The following is a 21,364-nucleotide window of genomic DNA, read 5'->3' as shown; positions in this document are numbered from 1 at the left end:
CATAGCCTACATGAGAATAATGAAGCTGTATTTGTTGTATTGGACACGATATCTTTTGCAAGATGTGATTTGATTGATTTACACTTGCAAATATTTTGCAAACCTGGTCATCTAAGTTTAGTGGTACAAACGTGTCATTATCTATTTAAACGAATTCTTATAGTACTAGCTTGTTTTGAGTACATTGTGAAAGAGACACAGCCTTTAGTTTTCTGTCTGAATAAAGAAATAAAGTCAATACACAGCGTCCTTGAAGTCATTGTTGAACCACTGAATTAACTCTGGGATGACCTTACCCCAGATTTTTTTGTTTTGTGAGTTAATAAATGTATTGAATTTTTAAGCTTTTTGTTGTTGTTGTTGTTGTTGGCTTTTGTCGCTGATAGCTGACAGCATTTTCATTGGTATAGTATTTTATTGCAACAACTGGTAGCCATCTGGAAAAAAGAACTCTCAAACTTAACATAAAAATAGATCTCTGATAGATGAAAATATAATGTAAAATGTACTACACAAAGCAATGGGAAAATTCTTCTATAATCTTAAATTAGTGAAAGCCGTTCCAAGTACAACACAAAAGATTTGAGGCTCCATCTGGATAGAATAATTGCTGAATAAACTATGATACTTTAAGACAAGTTGCAATGTTTATGTGTGGGGTGGGGAGAGGATACCGAATATGTACACCCTATGTATACATTGTATAAAAATATGGCTGATGTGGCTAAATTGATTGAGCATTGGCCCATGGACTGAGAGGTCCCAATGTGATTCCCAGTCAGGGTATATGCCCAGGTTGTAGGCTCAGTCCCCAGTAGGAGGCATGCAGGAGGCAGCCGGTCGATATTTCTCTCTCACATCGATGTTTCTATTTCTCTCTTCCTTCCTCGCTCTCTAAAAAAATCAATAAAAACATATTTAAAGAAGAATATGGCTCTATGTCCATTGGGTTCTTTTTTATTTTACTATAAAATTTCTTAGATATCTGATATTTTTTTAAGATGTCAATTTTATTATGAATATAACACAGCACAAAAAACCATGAAGGCTATATAAGGAAAGATTGATAAATACATATAAATATTTAAAATTCTTCATTTAAAAAAATTACATGTCAGTCCTGGCCGGTTTGGCTTAGCAGTTAGAGCGTTGGCTTGTGGTCCAGAGAGACCCGGGTTCGGTTCCCGCTAAGGGCATGTACCTTGGTTGCAGTTTGTCCCCGGCCCTGGTTGCTCGTGTGGGTGGCAGCCACTCGATGTGTCCCTTTCACGTCGATATTTCTTTCTCTCTCTTGCTCTCCCTCCCACTCTATCTGAACAAAAAATGGAAAAATGTCCTCGGGTGAGGATTAAAAAAAAAAACAGAGAGGAAAGGCTAATTTTCCCTATATATTCAGTGGTTCTCAACCTTCCTAATGATGCGACCCTTTAATACAGTTCCTCATGGTGTGGTGACCCCCAACCATAAAATTATTTTTGTTGCTATTTAATAACTGTAATTTTGCTACTGTTATGTCTTAGGCGACCCTTGTGCAAGGGTTGTTCGACCCCCAAAGGGTTGAGAACCACTGCAATATATCAAGGATTCCTTTAAGTCTATTTAAAAAAACACCCCCACCAAAACAGAAAATGCTAACGGATGTAACAGGTGTGTTGGCAAACAAATGGCTCTTAAATATAGAAAAAGATGCTCAATTTACTCATAAAAAGAGGACTTCACATTAAAACAATACTGTTTTACTATTTCTGAAATGTTTTCCTGATACTGAAGTTACTATTTCTTGAATCACATCTTCTGGGGAGAGTGTGGGAAACAGGCCCTCTCAGACATTGCTGGCCAGAATGTAAATTGATACAATTGAGGAATAATTTGCATAGCCATCAACATTACAAATGTGAATCCTCCTTGAGAAGCAATTCCACATTCGGAATGCATTCTATAGTATGATCTGTGCACTTGTAAAATGACTTTAGTACAAGGTTATTTATTCTTTCTGCATTATTTGTGAAAAGATGTTTTACTATTCTCAAAATGATTCTGGACTTGATTCCTAACTCTTGCCTGAGAAAAAAAGAGGGCTTGTCAATAATAGATGCTCATGGTTTGGCCTTGGCACTGCTCAGTTAGAGATAGTAATGCAAAATCTAACCAGAACCATAAACAGAATAGCCCCGCTGAACCACTGGAGCCAAGAATGCCCAGCAAAGGTCTGAGCTTCTCTGGTCTGGGTCGTCTTCAACAACAGAATTGCCTTAGATTATTTGCTTACAGCCCAGAGAGGAAAAGAAATAAATAGTCTCTACTTCATCAGAGAGGCAAAACCATCAACAGACAGGGGAGAGATTTCACTAAATTAAGGACACTTACTAGTGGCAATTCTCAAGTACACTGCTTCGCACATTGAAAAGCACTTAAATAGCTATTTATTTTGCTGCATAAAATACATAAAAATAAAATGACTTAGTACCTTAACAGATTATAAGGCTATTAAGTATATGAAAGGCTTTAGCACTAAACCATGTCTGCTCAAAACACAAAACTCACTACACAGATCTAATGCTATTTCTTGAAAGGGTTGGTAATGTTTTAAATGGGAAAAAGGTAAAAGCTTACAAAAGGCAGAAACTGTGAAAAATGTGTTGCTTATATGACCTTTGCTCTGCCTTCTGTTGAGTATGGACAAGGATTATCTGGATTATCCACAAGACAATGAATCACCCAGCAGATACAGGACGAGATACCAGACCAGTCCAACTGCAAAGTGGACAATGGGCCAGGCAAAGTACGTCAGCAGGAACTGCTGGAAGCTAAAAGTAGAGTACATAACCTACACCCCAACTGTGATTTGATGCTGAACCCTTTTCGGCTCAGCCCACCTGCACCCAGGCACATGCAATAAAGCCATTTTGCTCTACATGGGCCTTATGTTGTAGATGTGATCTCCCGCCAGCTCAGACTTTTTATTTCTCATTTTCAAATAAACGTCAGCCTTGAAACAATCTACTTTCTCAACAGTGTCCAGGAGTGATTGTTTATTCTAGTGCCCTTGGACCTTAGTCTCCATTTTCTGTTTTTCATCTCCTGGAGCCTGGCTTGAATTACTATTTACTGAAAATAGCAAACTACAGATTTTTTACATCTAACAGTGCCCTCAGCGAGAATGACAACTTACTATATATAACTAAGCAAATTATATTACTATAAAGTCAAATTATGATGAGTTCAGACTAGCTAGATGATTACAAATCAGGGTCACTAGTCCATCTACCAAGAACATGCTGAATAATAAAATAGATAACTCTTATTAGTTATCTATCATGTCTAGTCATTTCAGATACATGTTCTTTAAGCCTCGCAACCTGGCTGCAGGTAAGTATACACATCCCTACTCAATAGTTTAAAAAATGAGGCTGTCCTTCACCCCCAAATCCAACAGCAAGGAAGTGACAGAACTTGATATAAACTCTGTTTTTTTCTGACTCAAAAGCCTATGTTCTTACTACACTGAGATTTTGTCACACACTACTGCTTTTCACTTTAATGTACACTTGTGCACTCTGGGTGTTTTTATCTGAAAGCTGCCTTAATTCCTACTTTCAGAGAGTGGGAGGGAGAGAGAGGAGCAGAGAGAGAGAGAGAGGATACAATTAAGGTAGCATTAGATTACTTACAAAACTGTGCCACTGGTTTTAAGTAATTTTAAAACTTCCAAGAAGCATTTAAATTATTTTTCAAATAACAGCCTTATTTATGTTTTAGTTGATGAACTATACAAAGTTTTCAGACATTACTTATTGAATTCTAGCAAGTTTTAATTTTTCTCAAAAACATAGAGGAATATACCAAATACATTTTTAACAATTATTATTAAGAAAATTTTTTGTTTTTATCCTCACTCCTTCCTTTCCCTGATCCCGTTCATGCTATACAGTAGTGTGCCTGCCTCTTGCTCCTGCCCGTAGACATATAAACATATACCAAGGACCACAAACACTCGAGTTCCTGATGACCTCCTGTCTACAAAGTTAAAGGATAGTGCTTTTTTCTCTCTCTGCCCATTATGGAAGGAATTTCAGATAGGGATCAGTCAAGTCCCCTGACCTACAGAAAAACTGTCTTTGAGCAATGCTGCTCACTTGAATTAAAGAAATTTCAGTGACTTAATATGAAATTTTTTATGCAAATTTGTGATTGTGGTTTAAGAGGGGCTACACTAAATATACAAGGAATTAATGCAACATTCGAATGAGGAATACCAAGAGTTTCTACAACACCACAAATCTAGGCAATTTGGGAGGACTCCACTTTTAAGATTTTGCTGTTAGATTGGCAAGGGGTGATGTAGCAAAGACAGTTAGTGTTCACCAAAGACTCCATAACTTCCTCTACATTTCCCAGCTTTCCTTGCAGATAGGTTGAGGCCATGTGAATAGTTCTGGCCAAAATGAGTAGATAGCACATTTGTTTCTTTCAGGTCTAGAAAATCAAAAGCTGGTATTCCTCCTCCATCTCCATCCCTTTCCTGCTATAATGACCTTGGATTGGAAGCTATTAGTCACAAGAGGGAGGACAGTTGCCAGATCCACATGGGAATCTATGAGAGCAAAAAATGCAATTTCATGTGCTAAACCACTGAGATGTCAGAAATTATTGGTACAGCATGGTCTATCCCGTCCTGATGGACATAAATGATATTCAGAAAATTTAATAACTGGTACCAAATAAGCACTGACCTAACAGAATGAGTGCAGTGACCAATGGGAACAGGTATTGGCTATACTTAACTGGTATGGCCATATGAGTCTATACCAACTCAATAGCCTAGAAAACAACCCTACAAATTTATCCCAATTTTATGCTTGATGAAATTGAAGTTCAAAGAGGGCCAAGTAGCCTGCCTAAAATCAATACTTGTAAGTGATATTCAATCCTGCTCGTTTTGATACAAAGCCCACTGTCTTTCTACCTCAATACTCTGTTTCCTACCTGCTGAATGATGCCTAAATTACCTCAACGCCTTGTCAAAAGTTAGGCTGCAATAGAACTATCCAAATAGCTTAATTGTTTATCTAAACCATGACAGCGTGGCCCAACAGTGTATGTTTATTATTGTTGAGTGTTCTTTAACTTGAACACACTCTTGTTTCTGAAAGGGTCAGTAATGTTCTAAAGGGTAAAAGTAAGAGCTTGCAAAAGGCAGAAACTGTGAAAATTGTGTTGCTTGCATGACCCTTGCTCAGCCTTCCGTTGAGTAGACTATCTGGATTATCCACAAGACAGTGAATCACCCAGCAGATACAGAGCGAGATACCAGACCAGTCCAACTGCAAAGTGGACAATGGGCCAAGCAGAGTACGTCAGCAGGAACTGCTGGAGCTAAACATAGAGTATCTAACCTACACTCCAACTGTTATTCAAGGCTGAACCCTTTAGGCTCAGCCTGCCTGCACCCAGGCACATGCAATAAAGCCATTTTGCTCTACATGGGCCTTGTGTTGTGGATGTGATCTCCCGCTGGCTCAGACCTTTTAGTTTCTATATAGAATGTCAGAATTATTGCTTGCCTTTTCTTTTAAAAAATTTTTGTCACTATTTATCATTAACCCTGAACTGTATTTTTTAAAGTTGGTACACCCAACTTTATGATATGATATATATTTAAAAGGTAAGAAAAAATTAAACTGGACGAAATGTTTGGCTTTTGGCATAGTTCTTTTGCTCCTGCTGCTCTTTTTTATTTTCTGCTGCTCATTCATCATTTAAATTCATAAGTCTCTTTTCTCCATGACAGGATAATCATCTCCACAGCAACTGCTATATCACAAAGGACGATGCCTGTGAGTGAGAACTGATCAGCAGGAGCTGAGCAACACTTAAGCAACAGAGGTTCTGTTTTCATACAAATATCTCTAATTATAATAAGCTAAGGAAGAAATGTATCAGTCCCCCCCCCTTTTTACTACCTCCCCTAATACAAACAGAGCTATCACTACGTAGGTTCTCACAAAAATAGGGTACCTTCAACCACAGACAGATTTAAAAAGAGCATATTCCTATGCAGAGATGATACCACCTGTTATTGCAAAGCAAATAAGACTTTACTGAAGGATCAGGGATAATACAATGAAAATACAACACTAAAAGCAACTGATTACAGGCTACTTGATAATTGCTGCTATCAGGCCTACAAGCTTCGCCGATGCTCCTAGAGAAAATTTCATATGCCTTTACACCTAGTTTCTGACATGGAGACATGTGCAGAAGCTAGCTTTAGCCCTAGCAGGCCAATTATCCTCAGGCACAGTGCCTAAGGCCCATTATACTTTTAGGGACCCATGAAAATATTTTAATTTTGACTTTTTAAATGGAATTTTTAAGTGGATATAATTATAATAAATATGTATAAATTATCATAGTGAATCAATCCTGGATTACACATCACAGTCACAAAATAAAATGTGTATATGTGTATAGAGCAGAATAATTAAATAAAAAATAGACCCACATATTTACAGCCTACTGAGTATTTTGGTGGTGGTGGGGGGCGGGGTTTGGGAGATGGAAGAGGGCAGAGGGAATAACTGGTAATGGAAAAAAATGAATTTAATTTAAAAATTAAAAACTGTTGTTGGGACAACTGGAAAAAAATGTATGAAAAAAATAAAATTTGAGGACTTGCTTTGACAGCTCATATACTAAAATTGGAATGATACAGAGAAGAACAGTGTGACTTTTGTATGAGATGACATGCAAATTCTTGAAACGCTCCATATTTTTCAGAAAGTTAATCGTAAGTGTTCTCACCACACTCACAAAAAATAGTAACTATGTAAGGTGATAGATATGTTAATTAGCGTGATTATATTAATATGTTTATTAAGCATACATACATTTTTTAATTAGAGCAATCTGATTAAATAATGGGCAAACACCTGAACAGGTACCTCACCCAAGAAGATATACAGTTGGCAAATAAGCATATGAAAAGATGATCAGTATCATATGTCATTAAGCAATTTCAAACTTAAACAATAATGAGATACCACTAACACCTATTAGAATGGCTCAAGTCTAAAACACAAACACCAAATGCTGGCGAGGATGTGAAGCAACAAGAACTCCCATTCATTGCTCATGAGTGTACAGCCACTTTAGAAGACAGTATAACAGTTTCTTACAAAACTATACATATTCTACCATATGATCCAGCATTTGTACTTCTTGGTACTTATTTGAATGAGTTAAAAAGTTATGTCCACTCAAAAACCTGCACATGGATGTTTATAGCAGTTTTATCCATTAATTGTAAAAACATGGAATCAAACAAGATATCCTTCAGTAGGTGAATGGATAAACAAACTGCAGTGTATCCAGACAATGGAATGTTATTCAGTGCTAAAAAGAAATGAGCTATCAAACCTTGAGAACACATGGAAGAACCTTTAATGCATATTACTGAATGAAAGAAATCAATCTGGAAAGGCTACATATTATATGATTCCAACTAAATGCCATCTGGAAAAGGCAAAACTACAGACACAGTAGAACAGTGGTTGTCAGGGGTTGTGGAGAGGGAGGGATGAATAGGGAGAACAGAGAGGAATTTTAGGGACTTGAAACTACTCTATGATACTGCGATGGTGAACAAATGTCATTATATATTTGTTCAACCCACCGAGTATAAATCACCTAGAGTGAACCCTAATGTAAACTATGGATGTTGGTTGATATTGATGTGTTCATTGATTGTAGCAAATGTACCAACTGGTGCAGGATGTTGATAGCGGGAGAGGCTATACACATGTAGTGGTAGGGGATGTACAGGAATTCTTTATACCTTCTGATTAATTTTTCTGTTAACCTAAAACTGCTCTTTAAAAAGTCTGTTTGAGCCCTGGCCAGTTTGGCTCAGCGGTTGGAGCGTCGGCCTGCGGTACAGAGAGACCCGGGTTCGGTTCCCGCTAAGGGCACGTACCTCGGTAGCAGTTTGTCCCCGGCCCTGGTTGGTCGTGCGGGTGGCAGCCACTCGATGTGTCCCTTCACGTCGCTGTTTCTCTCTCTCTCTTCCTCTCTCTCCCTCCCACTCTATCTGAACAACAACAACAAAAAAGTCTGTTTGAGAGAACTTCCGGTCAAGATGGCGATGTAGGTAAATGCGGTATCGCGTCCTCCCACAACCACATCAAAGTTACAACTAAACTACAGAACAACCATCACTCAAAACCACCTGAAATCAAGCTGAATGGAAGTCCTACAACTACGGAATTAAAGCAGCAGCCACATGCAGACTGGTAGGAGGGCGGAGGCGCGAGGGGCGGCAGCGGCGGCCCAACAAGCTGGTCCCACACCCACGTGTGGCGGATGAAATCAGGAGGCTACCTCGGCTGGGAAGGTCCTTCCTGAGGACTGAGGGGTCCCCGGCCCACACCAGGCGCCCCGCTCAGGGTTCCAGTGCCAGGAAGAGAATCCCCATCACTTCTGGCTGGAAAAACCAGCAGGAACTGAGGCTCAGGGAGGCTGAGGCGGCTGGAGCCCCAGGCAGCTCCTTAAAGGGCCCGCGCACGGACTTAGCGGACTCTCTCCCTCTAAGCTTGAAGGGGAGGCAGCTCAAGGGGCACCAGAGACATACAGGGAAGAACTAAGCTGTTTGGCACTGGAGCAGGACTGGAGAGGGGGCTTTCTCCAGGACCGATGTGCTATCAGAGGCCTTTGTTCCTTTGGTGAGCCCTTCCTGGGGCAGCAGACAGTTGCCATATCTGGGACTCCAGCAACCTGGCTCACACTGGTAGCCCCGCCCTGGTGATTCCCTGAGGCCCCGCCCCACCCAACTTTCAGGCCCACCCAAGCTGTTGCCACTTGCTTAACCATAGGATTGGCCCGTCTTGGATCCTGCTTCAGGTTTTCCTAAATTCTTTCAAACAAGCAGCATCTCGTCTCAGATAGCCCCATACCTCTCGTTAAGTAATACACAGAAACAAACAGAGAGGCAGCAAAAATGAGGAGACAAAGAAACAGGTCCCAAATGAAAGAACAGAACAAAACCCCAAGAAAAGAACTAAGCGAAATGGAGATAAGCAACCTAACAGATGCTGAGTTCAAAATACTGCTTATAAGGATGTTCAATGAACTTAGTGAGAACCTCAGTGAACTTAGGGAGGGCATCAAGAGCATAAACAAGGACCAGTTAGAAATCATGGATGCACAGTTAGAATTGAAGGAGGCATTAACTGAAATAAAGAATAATTTACACAGCTTCAATAATAGAGTATGTAAATCCAAGGAGCAAACCATCGATTTGGAATATAAGGAAGCAAAAAATGCCCAATCAGGACAGCAAAAAGAAAAAAGAATCCAAAAAAATAAGGATAGTGTAAGGAGCCTCTGGGACAACCTCAAGCGTGCCAACATTCGCATCTTGGGGGTGCCAGAAGGAGAAGAGAGACAACAAGAAATCGAAAACCTGTTTGAAACAATAATGGCAGAAAACTTTCCTAACTTGGTGAAGGAAACAGACATACAAGTCCAGGAAGCACAGAGAGTCCCAAACAAGATGAACCCCAAGAGGCACACACCAAGACACATCATCATCAAAATGCAAAAGGTTCAAGACAAAGAGAGAATCTTAAAAGCAGGAAGAGAAAGGCAGCTAGTTACCTACAAGGGAGTTCCCATAAGGCTGTCAGCTGATTTCTCAAAAGAAACTTTGCAGGCCAGAAGGGAGTGGCAAGAAATATTCAGAGTGATGAAAAGCAAGAACCTACAACCAAGATTACTCTATCCTGCAAAGCTGTCATTTAGAATTGATGGCCATATAAAACCTTTCCCAGATAAGAAAAAGTTAAAGGAGTTCATCACCACCAAACCGTTATTATATGAAATGATGAAGGGTCTTTTTTTTTTTATGAATTTTTTATTTATTTTTTTGTTACAGATATTTTACCTTTTTACCCCATTGGCACCCCCCACCCCACCCCACCTCCGCCCCGTCCCCGGCTTAGTTGTCCATGTCCATTGGTCATGCATACATGCATATAAGTTCTGCATACATGCATATAAGTTCTCTTCCCAGCCCCCACCCCCCCACCCCCCTACCCCCCCCCACCCCCTCTTCTGAGGGATGTCAGTCTGTGCCCTACTTCCATGTTTCTGGGTCTACTGTATTCCTCAGACTGTTATGTTCATTATATTCCGTATATAAGTGAGATCATGTGGTATTTGTCTTTTTCTGCTTGGCTTCTTTCACTTAGGATAATACTTTCCAGGTTCCTCCATGTCATCTCAAAGGATAAGAGATCTTTCTTTCTTACCGCTGCATAGTACTCCATTGTGTATATGTACCACAGCTTTTTTATCCATTCGTCTACTGGTGGACACTTGGGCTGTTTCCAGATCTTAGCTATTGTAAATAGTGTATGAAGTGTCTTTTTGAAGAAAAAGATAAAATATATGAACAAACAAAATGGCAATGAATACATATCTATCAACAATGGAATCTACAAACAAAATGAACAGGTAGAACAGAAACATTCTCATAGATACAGAGAACATTTTGTTGGTTGCCAGCTGGGAGGGGGGTTGGGGGAATGGGTGAGAAAGGTGAAGAGATTAAGAAGTACAAATTCGCCCTGGCCGGTTTGGCTCAGCGGTTAGAGTGCCCGCCTGCGGTCCGGAGAGACCCGGGTTCGGTTCCCGCTAAAGGGCATGTACCTTGGTTGCAGTTTGTCCCCGGCCCTGGTTGGTCGTGCAGGTGGCAGCCACTCGATGTGTCCCTTTCACATCGATGTTTCTCACTCTCTCTTCCTCTCTCCCTCCCACTCTGTCTGTACAAAAAATGGAAAAATGTCCTCGGGTGAGGATAAAAAAAAAAAAAAAAAAAGAAGTACAAATTCATTGCTAGACTGACAAACCTCAAAGGGAAAGGGGTTGGGGGGTGGGAAGAAATAAACCAAAGAACTTATATGCATAACCAATGGACACAGACAATAGTGTGGGAAAAGGAGGGAGGGGGGCGGGAGTGGGGAGGAGGGGGTCAAGGGGGGAAAAATGTGGAACATCTGTAATACATTTTACATCCAACAATAAAGATTTAAAAAAAAAAAGTCTGTTGAGCCCTGACCGGGTTTCTCAGTGGTTAGAGCACCGGCCTACGAACCAGAGCGTCTTGGATTCGGTTTCCGCCAGAGGCACGTGCCAAAAAAATAATAATAATAAAATATAATATAATAAAAAGTCTGTATGAGCCTGGCTGGTATGGTTCACTGGTTGAGTGTTAAGCCCTGCACCAAGAGGTTGCCAGTTCGATTCCCGGTCAGGGCACATGCCCAGGTTTTGGGCCCGATCCCCCGTGGCGGGTATGCAGGAGATTGCCAATCAATGTTCTCTCTCATTGATGTTTCTATCTCTCTCTCCTTCTCCCTCTCTCTCTAAAAATTAATAAAGGATAAAATGCAAATCAATATGGTGCTGGGAGGGTACTGGAAATAGTGGGGGGAACACTTTGTAAAGTATATGATTGTCTAACCACTATACTGTACAACTGAAACTAATATAAAGTAATATAATGTAAACTGTAATTGAAAAATAAAATTAATTAAAAAGAGTTTTTAAAATTGGGGGAGGGGGATCTTACCTTAATACTCAACACAACCAAAAAATGCAAATTATAAACTGAGAGGAAAAAAAAAAATTTAAAATATTTTTTCTTTATTGATTTCAGAGAGGAAGGAAGAGGGAGATAGAAACATTAATGAAAGAGAACATCGATTGGCTGCCTCCTGCATGCCCCCCACTGGGGATGGGGCCCACAACTTGGACATGTGTCCTGACCAGGAATCGAATTGGCAACCTTTTGGTGCATGGGTCGATGCTCAACCACTGAGCCACACCAGCCGGGCTGGAAATTATTATTGTTTATTATTATTATTTTTTTTTAGGATTCTGAAAGTAGATGTTATATCTTTTTTAAAAATTAAATTTAATTTTGTTATTAATTAATTTTTGTTACAGATGTTTCTCCTTTTCCCCTACTGATTCCCCCCTCCCCCTCCCTCCCCTGTCCCCAGCTTTGTTGTCCATGTCCATTGTTTATGCATACATGCATATAAGTTCTGTAGTTCAAAAATATGGAACGCTTCAGGAATTTGCGTGTTATCCTTGCGCAGGGGCCATGCTAATCTTCTCTTTATCGTTCCAATTTTAGTATATGTGCTGCCGAAGCGAGCACTGGAAATTATTTTTAATATATGTATCTGTAAAAGAACTTATAATGTATAAAAGACTCCTACAAATCAGAAATAAAATAATTTTTAAAAATACAATTAAAAAATAGTCAAAAGACTTGATCAGACATTTCACAAAAGTAGACATACTAATAAGCACATGAAAAGACACTCAACAAACATCATTAGTCATCAGGAAAATATTAATTAAAACCACATTGAAATTCCACTTCACACCCACTAAAGTGGCTAAAACTAAAAGCCTGACAACATCAATTGTTGCTGAGTGTTTCATACCAGTGTAACTATCACACACGGCTGGTAGGTATATAAAACGATACAGCCTCTTTGCATAGCTGTTTGGGAACTTCTTATAAAATTATACACCCACATAATGAAGGAGCAGTTCTACTTCTAGCTATTTATCCAAGAGAATGAAAATATACATTCACAAAAACTTAACCAAGAATGTTAATAGCAGGTTTATTTCTAACAACTCAAAACTGGAAACAAATACAAATGTCTGTCAACAGGACTATGGATTTTTTTTTTTTTCTTTTTTTTTTTTATCCTCACCCGAGGACATTTTTCCATTTTTTGTTCAGGTAGAGTGGGAGGGAGAAAGAGAAACAGAGAGAGAGAGAAACATCGACGTGAAAGGAACACATCGAGTGGCTGCCACCCGCACAACCAACCAGGGCCGGGGACAAACTGCAACTGAGGCACGCGCCCTTAGCGGGAACCGAACCCGGGCCTCTCAGGACCGCAGGCCGACGCTCCAACCGCTGAGCCAAACCGGCCAGGGCAGGACTATGGATTTTTTAAAATATGTATTTATACAAAGAAATATTAATCAGTAATGAAATGGAACTAGTAATACAACATTATAGATAAATCTCTAAAACACTGCACAGAGTAAACGAATCAGACAGAAAAGAATGTTCATTATGCCCTGGCCAGTTTGGCTTAGCAGTTGAGCGTCAACCTGTGGACCAGAGAGTCCTGGGTTTGGTTCCCACTAGGGGCACATACCACAAAAAAAAAGGGAAAAAAAATAAAACAGCAAAAATTCTTAAAAAAGAATATTTATTGTATAATATTATTTATGTGACTTCAAGAGCAGACAAACTCAACGATGATGACAGAGATTAGAACGCAATCACCTATTTGGGAAGGGATTTTGACCGAAGGAAGACATGAAAGGACTTTCTAGAGATAATGGAAGTCTTATGTATTGTTGAGTGTTGATTACATGAATATATAATCCTGTTAAGACTTATCCAATTATACACTTAATAGATATTGCATTTCATTGTAAATTTTACCTCTATTAAAAGAAATGTCACCAGATAATTACCTTACCTGGTTAAACAAGACAAAATTATTTAAGATGACATGGAGGGACCTGGAGAGCATTATGCTAAGCGAAATAAGCCAATCAGAGAAAGACAAATACCACATGGTCTCACTTATTTGTGGAATATAATGAACAAAATAAGCTGATGAACAAAATAGACCCAGAGACAGAAAAGAGTACGGTTCAGACTGACAGACCTCAGAGGAGGGGGGCAGGGGAGATGGATGAGATGAACCAAAGAACTTATGTGCATGTAAGCATAACCAATGGACATAGACAACAATGCTGGGGGGTGGGGGGTGGGGAGCGAGAAGGGGAGGAGGGTGTCAATAGGGGGAAAAGGAGAAACATCTTTATTTATTTATTTATTTATTTTTAATCCTCACCCGAGGATATTTTTCCACTTTTTTTGTACAGATAGAGTGGGAGGGAGAGAGAGGAAGGGAGAGAGAGAGAGAAACATCAACGTGAAGGGGCACATCAAGTGGCTGCCACCCGCACGACCAACTAGGGCCGGGGACAAACTGCAACCGAAGTACGTGCCCTTAGCGGGAACCGAACCCGGGTCTCTCCGGACTGCAGGCCGACGCTCTAACCGCTGAGCCAAACTGGCCAGGGCAGGAGAAACATCTTTAACAAAAATAAATTAAAATAATAATAATAAACTGTCTAAATAATTCCTTCATTTGTTTAACTTTTCTCAAACATGTATTGTATTGAGCACTCAATTTCCTTAGTTGTTATTGGTCTGTTCAAGTTTTTCTATCTCTTCCCAGTTCAGTTTTGGGAGACTATGTGTTTCTAGAAATTTGTCCATTTCACTTAGATTGTCCAATTTGTTACCATATAATTGTTCATAGTATTTGTTAACCATCCTTTTTATTTCTGTGGTGTCAGTTGTTACTTCTCTTTCATTTCTGACTTTATTTATTTGGGTTGTCTCTCTTTGTTTCTTGGTGAGTCTAGCTAAGTGTCCATCAATCTTGTTTATCTTTTCAATCAACCAGCTCTTTGTTTCATTAATCTTTTGAATTGTTTTTTTGATCTTTACGTCATTTATTTCTGCTCTGATCTTTACTGTTTCTTTCCTTCTACTTGCTCTTGGTTTTCTTTTTGTTTGCTTTCAAGTTCTTTAAGTTGTGAAGTTAGATAGTCAATTAGAAATTTTTCTTGTTTCTTGAGGTAGGCCTGTAGTGCTTTGAACCTCCCCCTCAGGACTGCTTTCATTGCATCCCATAAATTTTGTGTTGTTATGTGTTCATTTTCATTGGTTTCCAGGAAGATTTAAATTTTTCCTTGATCTCCTTGGTAACCCATTCATTGTTTAATAACATGCTATTTAGCCTCCATGTGTTCAAATGTTTTTGCGTGTTCTTGTTGTAAGTGATTTCTAGTTTCATGTCATTGTGATCTGAGAAGATGCTGGATATGATTTCAATCTTCTTAAACTTGTAGAGACTTAGTCTGTGTTCTAACATGTGGTCTATCTTTGAGAATGTCCCATGTGCACTTGAGAAGAATGTGAATTCTGAAGTTTTTAGGTGTAATTCTCTGTAGATATCTATTAAATCCATTTGGTCTAGTGCCTCATTTAGAGTCTGTGCTTCCTTGTTAATTTTTTGTCTAGAGGATCTATCCAGTGATGTCAGCAGGGCATTGAAGTCCCCTGCTATGATTGTATTGCTGTCAATTCTCCTTTGAAGTCCTCCAGAAGATTTTTAATATATTTTGGTGCTCCTATATTGGGTGCATATATGTTTTCCATGGTTATATCTTCCTGTTGGATAGATCCTTTCAATATCATGTAGTAGCCTTCTTTGTCTCTAGCTATGGCCTTCATTTTGACATCTATTTTATCAGATATGAGTATTGCTACCCCAGCTTTTTTTTCCTTTCTGTTTGCCTGGAAGATTTTTTTTCCATCCCTTCACTTTCAACCTATATGAGTCTTTTGTTGTGTAAACAACATATATGTGAGTCATGCTTTCTTATCCAGTCAGCTACTCTGTCTTTTTATCAGAGCATTCAATCCATTTACATTTAAGGTTATTATTGATATGTACTTATTTATTGCCATTTTTGTTTAGTGTGGTTATATTTTTCTTCCTATTTCTTCTACTAGTTACAGCAGTCCTTTTAACATTTCTTGCAGTGCTGGTTTGGTGCTAATATATTCCCTTAGCCTTTATTTTTTTTGTCTAGGAAGCTCTTTATTTGACCTTCTATTTTGAATGATAGCCTTGCTAGATAGAGTCAACTTGGATTCAGATCCTTGTTTTTCATGACCTTGATTACTTTGTGCCATTCCCTTCTGGTCTGTAGTGTTTCTGTTGAGAAGTCAACTGAGAGCCTTATTGGGGTTCCTTTGTAGGTAACCTGTTGCTTATCTCTTGCTGCCTTTAGGATTCTTTCTTTGTCTTTAATTTTTGGCCTTTTAATTATTATGTGTCTTGGTGTGGACCTGTTTGAATTCTTCTTACTTGGGGCTCTCTGTGCTTCTTGAACTTGAATGCCTTTTTTCTTCACCAAGTTAGGGATGTGTTCTCTCACTATTTCTTCAAATATATTCTCTTGCTCATTTTCTTCTTCTTGAACTCCTATGATGCAAATGTTGTTATGTTTCCAGTTGTCCCACAGTTCTCTTAAACTGTCTTCCTGTTTTTTAATTGTTTTTTTCTTTTTGATTTTCTGATTGGGTGATTTTTTTCTACCCTATCTTCTAATTCACTGATGCAGTCCTCAGCTTTCTCTACTCTGTTGGTTATTCCTTCCAATGTGTTCTTTATTTCTGCTATGTCATTCTTCATTTCCAATGGTTGTTTTTCAATGTTTCTATATCTTTACTCATGGTGTTGAGCTCTTTACCTTTGTTGAGCTTCCTCATTATCATTGCTCTGAACTCTATCTCTAATAACTTGCTTAACTGCATTTCATTTATCTCATCTTCAGTAGAGTTCTCTTGTTCTTTCATTTGGGATTTCTTTCTTTGTTTCACTATTTTGGCTATCTCAGTGGGTTTTGGAGCTTGCCAAATTTTCCCTGTGGGTGTTGGTGTTGGTGTTCCGCTGTTTGTGGCTTCCTCTACTGGGTTTGGATGAGTGTGGGAGGACTCACGTTAAACACCACTGTCAAGTCTTACTTTCCTGGGTAGATTTGCAAGCCCAGGAAAGGTTCAGTTATCCTCTAGCTTTTTGCCTGGAGGATATTAGTCTCAGTTACTTGATGAGCCTTGGGTTGTAGCCCTCAACTGAATGAAAGACTCCCTCAGGTGTTCAGGGTAAGAGGATTTCCAGAGGGTGGGCAAATGCTGGTTGATAATGAGCCTCAATTTGCATTTCTCTAGCCCAGCTGGGTGGTATTAAATTTCTGAGGGAGGGGCTATTGCTTCTCACTGGGGCTCTGGGAAGGGGCTCTTTGAGTAAGATGTATACTGTCCTGTGCAGGAGTGATTCAGCAAAAAACTCCCAGTGTCCTCCAAGTCCCAAGTCTCTCCACACATTTCCAGACCAATCCACCCTCCCTCTGCCAGAGCTCAAGGTGAGTGGCTGTAGCTAATTTAGTGTTCTGTCCCAGCCCTCTGTGCTGTGGAGTTGGCTTGGGATTTTAACCCCGAGGGAGCTGCTCACAGCTAAAACAGCTGCTGTCCATGGGCTCCCAGCCCGCCCTCTCTTGCCCACAGATTCTATCAGGCTTGATTCAGTGTCCTTTTCTCCTGTCCCTGGTTATATGTGTCCTCTCGAGCTGCTTTTCTGTTGCTTTTTCCTGACGATTTGTCTTTATTTCAGTTGTAATTCCAATTTGGTCCTGGGAGATGGTCTGTGTAGCTTCCATTCACTCCGCTGCTGTTTTGGAATCTCTGTTTAGGCAGTTTATAGGCACACAATGAGACATTCAGGTAGCTTCTTTCAAGCATGTGTTTAATTTCCTTCTGATAACTCTTTACACAGAGAGGGACCTTCCTTTTCTTAGACTGTCAGTGATTGCTCTAGCTTTGAGCAAATTGGCTCTCTTTGGCAGTCAATCTACATGTATGTGTACAAATGTGCATGTCACCACAGTACAGTCGATTGTTTTGGGTTGTTCTCCTGTGGTAGAAACTGTTGTTGTTGTTTTGTTTTGTTTTTATCCTCACCCGAGGACATTCTTCCATTTTTTGTTCAGGTAGAGTGGGAGGGAGAGAGAGGAATAGAGAGAGAGAGAGAAACATTGATGTGAAAGGAACACATCGAGTGGCTGCCACCCGCACAACCAACCAGGGCCGGGGACAAACTGCAGCCGAGGTACGCGCTCTTAGCGGGAACCGAACCCGGGTCTCTCAGGACTGCAGGCCGACACTCTAACCGCTGAGCCAAACCGTCCAGGGTTAGAAACTGTTTTAATTGATTAATTATTTCAAAAAAAAATTTGTCTTATCACATAAAGATACAGTAAAAATAATCTGAAAGCTAAATCACAAGTACTTTTGAGAAAGACATCTTTGCTCAATTAATTAATGATTTCAAGATACTTTCCCCTCAAAAAGAGAGCAATGTCTGCAAAGTTATTCCATATTGTGTATTTTTTGTTCTGAGACTGTTTCCAACTAAAGCATGAGAAATATTTCTTCCACTCATAATTTTAAAGTTTTGAAAAATAAAAAAACTATGTAAGTATAGGTTGATCTGTTATATTAGGCTAATGTGTGGGAGGTGTCTTCTTTTTTTTCTTAAATGTACATCCTTAAAATGAAATTGCTTTCGATATTTAAATGTGACTTGAAAGATAGGTTTTTAAAGCAGATGGCAGACAAAGATGTGTTATTGAATTCTAGCTATCAAAATGTGATGTCTAAATTCCAGATGAAAATGAGCAAATGGAGATATGTAGATGTTAATATTTACATATAAAAATTGTATTTTCCAAGAATATTTTGCTTTAGATTAAGTAAAAATTACTCTGAAAATATTGGATCTTTCTCAAAATGAAAAAAATTTCATTTCAAAAGCCAGAAATTTCAACAACATCCAGATTAAGAAATGAAGTCCTATTTTATTTGAAACGATGATCGGTGAACTTTTATTCTATTGTATAACTAACATAAAAGGAAACTTCTGAACCACCTACAAGTTCTCATTCTCTACTTTCTAGATGAGGTCACATTCCTTTCTCTCCCCTGTCGGTCATGGGATGGCCCCCTCTGTTCAGCAGACATCTGGTTTAAATTCCCACCATATGTGATAAATCAATGCATAACAGGTAATAAATTTAAAAGACTATATTCCTATAGGCTGTGGCTTCTATTCTCTAAGTCTTTGCAAGTTTAATGATTTTTCCATCTCAGCTTATCTATGTAATAGTAATAAGAGAGGCCCAAAATGCAGAATGTACTTTAGAACTAAGAGCTTATCTCCAAAGGCAATCAGCAGGAAACTTGAAATAATATCCCTACTGCTGCTGTGTCTTTATGAGCTTTGAAAACTGAACCTACCATTTCACAGCTTCCTATACTATAGTCCTTTTTATCCAATTATGTTTGGTAATTGGGGATTATTACTAAAGTATAATGGATATTCACTATTTGGATTATTCACACATTTATTCTTTTATTTTAGTACAGACATTTTAAAAACCTAGCACCATTTTTATTAGTTAAGCCAATAGTAAAAAGCAATTTAGAATAGTGGTTAAGGAAATTACTTGAGGTGACTTAGGCAAGAATTGGAATGCTTTAAACCTCTATTTCCTAATCAAATAAAATAGTAATAATGATGGTAACTTCCTCATAGGGTTGTTGTAAAGATTAAATGAGGTGATGCTTATAAATTATTTAGCACATATCTGACACATACAGAGTTTGTGGGGTTGTTGACTATTAGCACAATTGTGAACTTACCTACAACGCTTCTAATTTCCAGGATTAAAGCTAATATTGCCAAGACTGGAGCCCTGTGAGAAATGCTGTTGTATGGTATGTAATTAACAATGGGCCTCAAGGGAGAGTTATTCCTATTGCCTTCCTTTTCTCTACCTCACCGAAGGTTGGCATGTGTCTATCTCCCCTACTTGATGTTAGGTTCTCTGAGGACATGGCTTATGCCTCTTTGAATTGCTGAGTCTGGTTAATTGTAGACTCTTGTTAGGGGAATGTACACATGAACATGTATGCAAATAGACTTGAAACATAAATTTTAAATTTGCTTTCTTTATGTGGTTTTAAGTCATTATCTAAAGAATAATTTCTTTCAACTTGGTCTTGTAAAGCAATATAGGTATTATAGAGCTACAAACAAAAGAACAGTTAACAGTCATCTATTGTTCTTCATTTACATTTTTTAAATTATGTCCAGTTTAGACATTTTATATCTGAGATCCAAGTGGAGGGGCTGATTAGGGAGTTGGATATAAGTTTGGAGAAGTCCTTAAGTTTCCAGAAACTTATAGATGTTCAAAAAACATCTTTTTTTTTTTTTGTAGAAAAACAAGTTGTTAGAAAATTGGGAGTTGTCAGCATGTGGATAGTACTTAGAGCCATGTGACTGGATAGGATTACCCAGGGAGAGAATATAAAGTGAGAGAAAAAGGTTCTAAGATGAAACCCTGGGACATTTCAAAACTTAGAGTTTTGAGTGGTAATGAGAAGCCACAGAATAGACTGAGCTAGACAGGCTCAGAAGGTCAGAGAAATTAGGAGAACCAAGAGAAAACCAATCATCACATGTTTAGCTCTCATTGTCCCTGGCTCTCTTCATCTCAAGCTCTGATTCCTACTTTTTATCTCAGGAGCTTTTTCCAATTTTGGTGCTCTGTTTGGATCCACATCTCTAGTTTTCCTATATAACTCTCTGCTTCTCATCCCCTCATTCAGTAATTCTCTGTTTTGCATGGGTCTTCAAACTTGGCCCCCCTGAAGCTTTAGGATCTAGAGTCAAGTTCAGGGGTGTCCCTGTGCCAGCCTCAGCTCACCTCGCCCTTATCCCTCACCTCACTTGTCATTTCTCAACTGGATAAAAAGGAGGGATGGCTACTCTTCTTTTTTATTTATTTTTGTTACAGATGTTTCCTTTTTTCCCCCCATTGACACCCTTCTCCGCATCCCGTCCCCAGCTTTGTTGTCCACGTCCATCGGTTATGCGTATATGCATTTAAGTTTTGTGGTTTATCTCCCCCCACCACCACTGCCTCTTCTGAGGGTTGTCAGTCTGCTCTTGATGTTCTTGGCTTTAGACCCTCTGATTTATTTTGCAGGTGGGTAACTTGCACCCCCTTAACTTATCCTGAACCCTGTTTTTCTGGACTTCCTCCTTGCCTGTGTATTATATTCTTGCTTCACCTCTGGGCATTTGGCCACTTTGGGCCAACAACCTGTTCTTTTCAGCCAGTCCCTCTGTCTCTTTATCTCTGCACAAACCCACCCCCACTCCATCCCATCTTCAGTGTCTAGTTCTCTTGCTGTGACCCTATGGGACATTGGAGCCATATTTGGAGGAAGGTCAATTCTCCTGAACCCAGCTGAATATATTGTCCACATTTTTTTAATTTTAATTTTATTTTTTACCATATGGTGATCTCAAAGAGTCTGGAAAATAAAATTCCCTGAAATAGAGGTATATGCAACGGAAAATGCAATCATTTGATTCTCAACCTTCAGTTGGTACTTGCTTCCAGCAATCACATGCTAAATCAGTAGGAATTTCATGAGGGAGCACCAGGGAGTCTAATTAGCAAACAACACCTGATATTTTCCCTAGAGATTGTGGGACATAAATTAGTGGGACATAAATTAGGAGACTAGAATCCCAAGATAATTATA

General features: G+C 39.2%; 2 non-coding genes across 2 annotated transcripts; one reads left to right on the top strand and one right to left on the bottom strand.

The window, feature by feature from the left end:
- The first annotated feature begins 6,671 nt into the window (after window positions 1-6,671).
- Window positions 6,672-6,777, top strand: LOC118638033. Its single transcript, XR_004961004.1, has one exon. It is a non-coding gene; the product is annotated as a U6 spliceosomal RNA (small nuclear RNA).
- A 5,339-nt stretch (window positions 6,778-12,116) lies between these two features.
- On the bottom strand, window positions 12,117-12,223 carry LOC118638091. The gene has a single exon (XR_004961049.1). It is a non-coding gene; the product is annotated as a U6 spliceosomal RNA (small nuclear RNA).
- Between the last annotated feature and the right edge of the window lie 9,141 nt (window positions 12,224-21,364).

The sequence above is a fragment of the Molossus molossus genome, unplaced genomic scaffold, assembly GCF_014108415.1.
Source record: "Molossus molossus isolate mMolMol1 unplaced genomic scaffold, mMolMol1.p scaffold_m16_p_20, whole genome shotgun sequence".
In the NCBI taxonomy this organism is placed as follows: Eukaryota; Metazoa; Chordata; class Mammalia; order Chiroptera; family Molossidae; genus Molossus; species Molossus molossus.
Note: the sequence above shows the minus strand (reverse complement) of the source record. Positions and strands in the feature narration are given on the sequence as shown.